We start from the raw sequence: 5,793 nt of genomic DNA, 5'->3' as shown, positions 1-5,793 counted from the left end.
CCTGCCTCTAGAGTCCTGCCTGAGTTCCTGCCCCAACGTCGCTCAGTAACAGACGGGAACCTAGAAGATAGAGTGAGACAAACTCTTTCCTCCCCAAGTTGACCGCTATGACGTGATTGTTCTTCTTGTTGCCTACTTGTTCTTCCCTTTTTTGAAAGTTGTCTCTGTTTATTGTTCTTAGAAAGATGATATTACATGTTTCCTCATGGGCTCTCTGTCTCTCACAGTGTCTCTCTCTGTCTCTGTCTCTCACTGTATTTGTGTGTTTGAGTGTGTATATGTGTATGTTTGTGTGTGTGTTTGGGTGTGCATGTGTGTGTGTTTGTGTGTGTATGTATGTGTGTGTTTGTGTGTTTGGGTATGTATGAGTGTTTCTGTGTGTATGTGTGTATGTGTGAGTGTGCGTGTGCGTGTGTGTGTGTGTGTGTGTGTGTTTCTGCTTTCCAGGCTTAAAAAAATGCCCAAGATTGTAAATCTCAGCAGGTGCCTAGAGAAGGAAGTTGGAGGGGAGAAAAGGGGGAAAAATCATGTCATGTGAGTTAACCCCACATTGAGGTCAGCCACATAGTGGACAACAGTCACATAATGGCAGAGGAGTCATGAGAGCATACAGAGAGGAAAACTCAAAGTGTGAAGGAAAATGTGCTTAAAACTAGGATAGAAGGGAGAAAAAGAAGACGGTGCACTTAGAAAAGTGGACAGATTTTAAAAAGCTGCCATAAGTTGTTAAGGTCTAAGTACATATGAAAAAATTATAATGTTAATGTGGAAGGGAATTACTGGGGAGAGGGAAGGGAGGGTCAGAGTGTGGTGGGGACAGGGGAGGGTTCTGAAAGGAATCCTTTTGAAGATCTGAAGAACTATGTGACACAAACAATTAAAGTACCCTGTAATTTACAGGTAAATTCCATACTTACCTGCATCCAGTATTCTGTCTACCCATATTTCAAAAACAAAATTACGTCATCTATTTCATCCTGTTTTGCTGCATTTGATCTAATAAATTCCTTGTAACCAGAAGTGCTGGTAAATTTTAAAGACATGTAAAATATTACTGGTCGATATCCGGTTTGTCATGTTTATCCCGACTTTGGAAGCAGGTCCTGGATCTAATTTTTCCTCGCTCTTTGCAAAGAATCCATAATTCATGATTGCCATTGACTTCAGTACAAGGTATTTAATCTTGTCAAATAACAGCTTTTTTTGAATAAAAATGGCCCTCCTCTAATTGTGGGTTTTGATAAAGCTAATTTTGCGGTGCTATCCAGTGGGCTGCCTCGGAGAGAGAGGCTAGCAATATTTCTGATACGGAGAATGACTTAAAGATAACCAAAGGAAAGATAGGAGCTGGGAAAATAACCACCAAGGATGTTGGTGACTCAGAAACCAAAGACTTTTTCAGAAAAAAAAATGCATGAAAAGAGCTACTTGGGCAGACTGTGACTTGAGTCATCAGAATATTTGGGTGGGGACTTTATTTTGGGTCTTCAGGAGGCTACAGGAGAAGCTAAAACCTAGATGCTGGAAGTTTCTAAGCGTAACTAGGGAAGGAACTGGCCTGAGAGGACTTCTATGATGTAAGGAGAGCCTGGATGATGTCACAGAGCACTGGGCGGAAGTTGCGCTTCTCTTCCACTTGGAGGCGCTAGACTCATTGAAGGTGGGTTCACTATCTTCCCAGCGGGCTGTGAAAGCCAGTTCAGCTCCTGAACCCCACAATTGTTCAACAGGCTTTTGGAGCCTGACCGGTTTCCGAAGACAGAATCTGGACGACTAGGACATTTTTCTCTCGGTAAATACATTTATGAAGATAACTGGGACCCATTTAACCCAGAAAGGTAAAAGTTCTCCTTCGTATAGCGAGTAACCGTATGTTCTGATGTCTTCCACGTTTGAGAGCTCGGCGGACGGTATAGGCTAGTCAGTCTAAGAGTTTATTATCCTTTGCTAACAATATCTAATTCATAATCCTACTAAAATGCCAAAGCTCCTCTCTGTGCCTGTGCATTTTAGGAGATAATATTTCTTTTTGATGTTGTTGTTGTTGTTTTTTTTTTTTTTTTCGGAGTTGAGGACCAAACCCAGGGCCTTGTGCTTCCTAGGTAAGCGCTCTACCACTGAGCTAAATCCCCAGCCCCTTTGTCTGAATATGTTATTCTGAGCTGTAGAGGACCATTTTTTCATTTCACTTTGAACTTTAGATTTTGGTTTTTGAGACAGGGTTGTTCTGTGGGTAGATTTGGCTATCCTGGAACTAACTCTGTAGACCAGGCTGGCCTTGATCTCACAGAATTCTGCCTCCATCTGCCTCTCGAGTGCTGGAATTAAAGGTGTGCTCCACCATTGCCCAGCCCTACTACGAACTTCTGACTACGACAGAATTAGATTCAGATGTTCAACCCTGTTTACCATCGCGTTCCTCACCTGCTCCAAAGTTCTCTTAGACAAGAGACCTGGTCCAGCCCCCTCCCCACCCCACCCCCATTGTTCTTGCAGGCAGTCACATGACTGAGGCAACAGCATTGTGTCTGGTTTAAGCAGGCGAGCTCTTCAAACCCAGGCCACGGGCAAGTATGAAGCCTGAACACAGAACGATATCCACAAGACAGTGGACTAGGATGTCGTGGCCTACCACACTATGTATACAGCCAAGAAGAAGAGGATGTCTCTGAGGAGGATGAGCACACAGTCCTTCCAGAAGCAGAGGAGGAGTAGGCCTTCTCCCCAGGCCCTGGGGAACATTGTGGGCTGCAGAATTTCTCACGGATGGAAGGAAGGTGATGAGCCCGTCACCCAGTGGAAGGCCATCATTCTAGATCAACTGCCAACAAATCCCTCTCTCTATCTTGTCAAGTATGATGGAATTGACTGTGTCTACGGACTGGGACTTCACAGCGATGAGAGGATTTTAAAGCTTAAGGTCTTGCCTCACAAAGTAGTGTTTCCTCAAGTGAAAGACGCCCATCTCGCAAGTGCCATGGTTGGCCGAGCAGTGGAGCATAATTTTGAGGGCAAACATGCCTCTAAGGACAACTGGAGGGGGGTGGTCCCATCCCAGGTGCCAATCATGAAGAACTGGTTTTCTATCACCTACGAGAAAGATACAGTCCTTTACATCTACCAGCTCCTGGATGATTACACAGAAGGTAACCTCCGTATCATTCCAGAGACTCCTCCAGCAGAGGTGAAGTCAGACGTTAACAGCGACATTTTAACAGGTCAATGTGTGCAGTTCACCAGAAGCGACGGGTGCAAAAAGTTCGGCAAAGTCATTTACCAAGTTCTAGCCAAGCCTTCTGTGTACTTCATCAAGTTTTATGGCGACGTCCACATCTAAGTCTATAATCTGGTGGAAAAGATCCGTTAAGGTGAAATTCGCAAAGTGTGGGGGACATAGATGGGTAATTTATAGGATTTGGGAGAAAATGTTTGTTTTTATGTGTTTCAGATACACAAGGGCCTTTGACAACCCAAGTATCTTTTCCAGTGGAATTTGTTTTTGCTCTAAAAATTAAAATGTGCGATGTGACGTGTTGTATGTGAACACTTTGGTGGAGGAGACGGGCTTTGGTGGATGGAACATGGAGAGGAAGCCGGAAAGGTCAAGGCTGTGAACAGTAAGTCTGATGTCACGTAGACTAAAACAAATAGGTCTGAGCTGGTCTGGTCTTTAGGGAGAGAAAAGAACTGGAGATGAGGCTTAGAGGAGCAAGGATGGCACGGGGGAAAAATAAGACGGATGTTTAGGAAGCAGTGGAGATGGGCCAGACATAGATAGACTCTCTGAGGTGAAGTTTGAGGGAGAGACAGACTGTTGGGGAAAGAGGGGCAGGGAACAGGGAGGTGGTCTTGGAACTCAAGGGGAAACCCAATAAACTGATCCAAGCAGACTCAGAATCAGAGAAGGTCGGGGATTGTTTGACTAACGAAACCTAATGAAACCTGTTTCTCATCTGCAGATGTATTATTTTTAATTATGTGGGTGGGGGCAGGGAATGAACACAGGAGACCACAGAGATAAGAATAGTCAGGTCCCCTGGAGCTGGAATTAAAGGTGGTTGGGAGCCATTGGACATGAGCTCAAAGAACAAATCCACGTCCTCTTTCAAAGCAGATGAGCTCTTGACCCATTGGTTATCTCTCCAGGCCCCTAAAGTCATCTTTTTAAATACATCCAACCTTCACATGCAGAGAAGAGACCAGGATTAGGATAAGAAAGATTAAATTGATGGTGATGTTGAAGAAAGACTAAAGAACACATGAGGGAGTAGAGGACACTGAGGCATGAAGGAATTCCAAATGGAGTTCTCAAAAAGTGAAGCAGGAGACCAGGAAGAACAGAAAGGGTCTAGAATGAGTTGAACTTGGGCCGCATCCATATTGGTCTCTTTGGTTCCTTAAAGAACAGCCAAGACATCACTACAGAGGGTGGATGTGAGGTGGAGGCTGCCCCGGAGGACATTTTGATGAGGATAAATCAAGAGTAGTGAATGCCAAACTCAGTTTATATCTATCGATTCCTGAAAGTATCATGAAGCCCATTATTTTGTATGATCAGTAAAAAGTAATTTAAAAGGGAAGATGAGGATGCCGTGAGCTTCTGTCAGGTGTTACCTGGATCCTGTGTTTAGCTTCCCTGAGCACGTTAGACTCTATTGCATCCTGTAATATTTTTTGAGGTCTCTGCTCAATGCCCCTAGATGACCACAAAGAGCTCCTGCACTGGCTTGTCTTGCCTGGCTCTTCTTCGACTGGATGGCTTCCTGCACACCTGTGGGCCCTGTTACCATATCTATCCCCATGAATTTCCCGTCTTTTACTCACATGTAAGCTTATCCTCAGAAAACTCTTGATGGTGCCTCCAGTGCAGAGGTGCTGAGCCCTTTCCTATGCCATTTGCTGTGACTTTAAAATGCTTTGTGGTTCCTGACCATGTGCCTCTCTCCTCCTGAGAAGCCCCTGTGCTCCCCATGGGGTCTCCCTGAGCCACATCTACACTCCAGGAGTTTCTTTGGAGAGAAACTTATATTGGACTCATTCATTGCTGTTTCTTCTCTCAGGAATAAGTTTCTCACTGCAGGACTTGAAAATACTTTCTATCATTGATTAATTCTGCTATTTGGGGGTTTTTATACTGGCTGGTTGTCTGACGGTTTCATTGCTGTGAAAAGACACCATGACCAAGGCAATTTATAAGGGACAACATTTTTTGGGGGTTCTTTTATTTTTTTTGGAGCTGGGGAACGAACCCAGGGCCTTGCACTTCGTAGGCAAGCGCTCTACCACTGAGGTAAATCCCCAACCCCAAGGGACAACATTTAATTAGGGCTGGATTTTAGGTTCAGAAGTTCAGTCCATTTTCATCAAGGCAGGAATCATGGAAGCATCTAGGCAGACATGGTGTTGGAGAAGAAGCATATCACCCCCACAGTGATATACTTCCTCCAACAACGCCACACCTATTCCCACAAGGCCACACCTCCTACTTGTGCCACACTTCCCATGGGACAATCACATTCTAACCACCGCCCTGATTTTATGCCAACTGGAGACAAGCTAGAGTCATCAGAGAAGAGGGCGCCTCCGTTGAGAACATGCGTCCATAAGATCCAGCTGGAGGGCATTTTCTTAGTGATTGGTGGGGAGGGACCAGCCCACTGTGAGCGGCACCATTCCTAGGCTGGTGGTCCTGGGTTCTATAAGACAGCAAGCTAAGCAAGACTTGAGGAGCAAGACGGTAAGCAGTGCCCCTCCATAGCCAATGCCTCAGTTCCTGTCTCCAGGACCCTGTCC

The 5,793-nt window shown here is 45.1% G+C and overlaps 1 pseudogene; it reads left to right on the top strand.

Moving 5' to 3' along the window:
* Window positions 1–2,545: 2,545 nt before the first annotated feature.
* LOC134486222 (Y-linked testis-specific protein 1-like) lies at window positions 2,546–3,800 on the top strand (annotated as a pseudogene).
* Window positions 3,801–5,793: the final 1,993 nt, after the last annotated feature.

This window comes from Rattus norvegicus, chromosome 3 (genome assembly GCF_036323735.1).
Source record: "Rattus norvegicus strain BN/NHsdMcwi chromosome 3, GRCr8, whole genome shotgun sequence".
NCBI lineage: Eukaryota > Metazoa > Chordata > Mammalia > Rodentia > Muridae > Rattus > Rattus norvegicus.
This window is presented reverse-complemented; position numbering and strand designations above follow the sequence as displayed.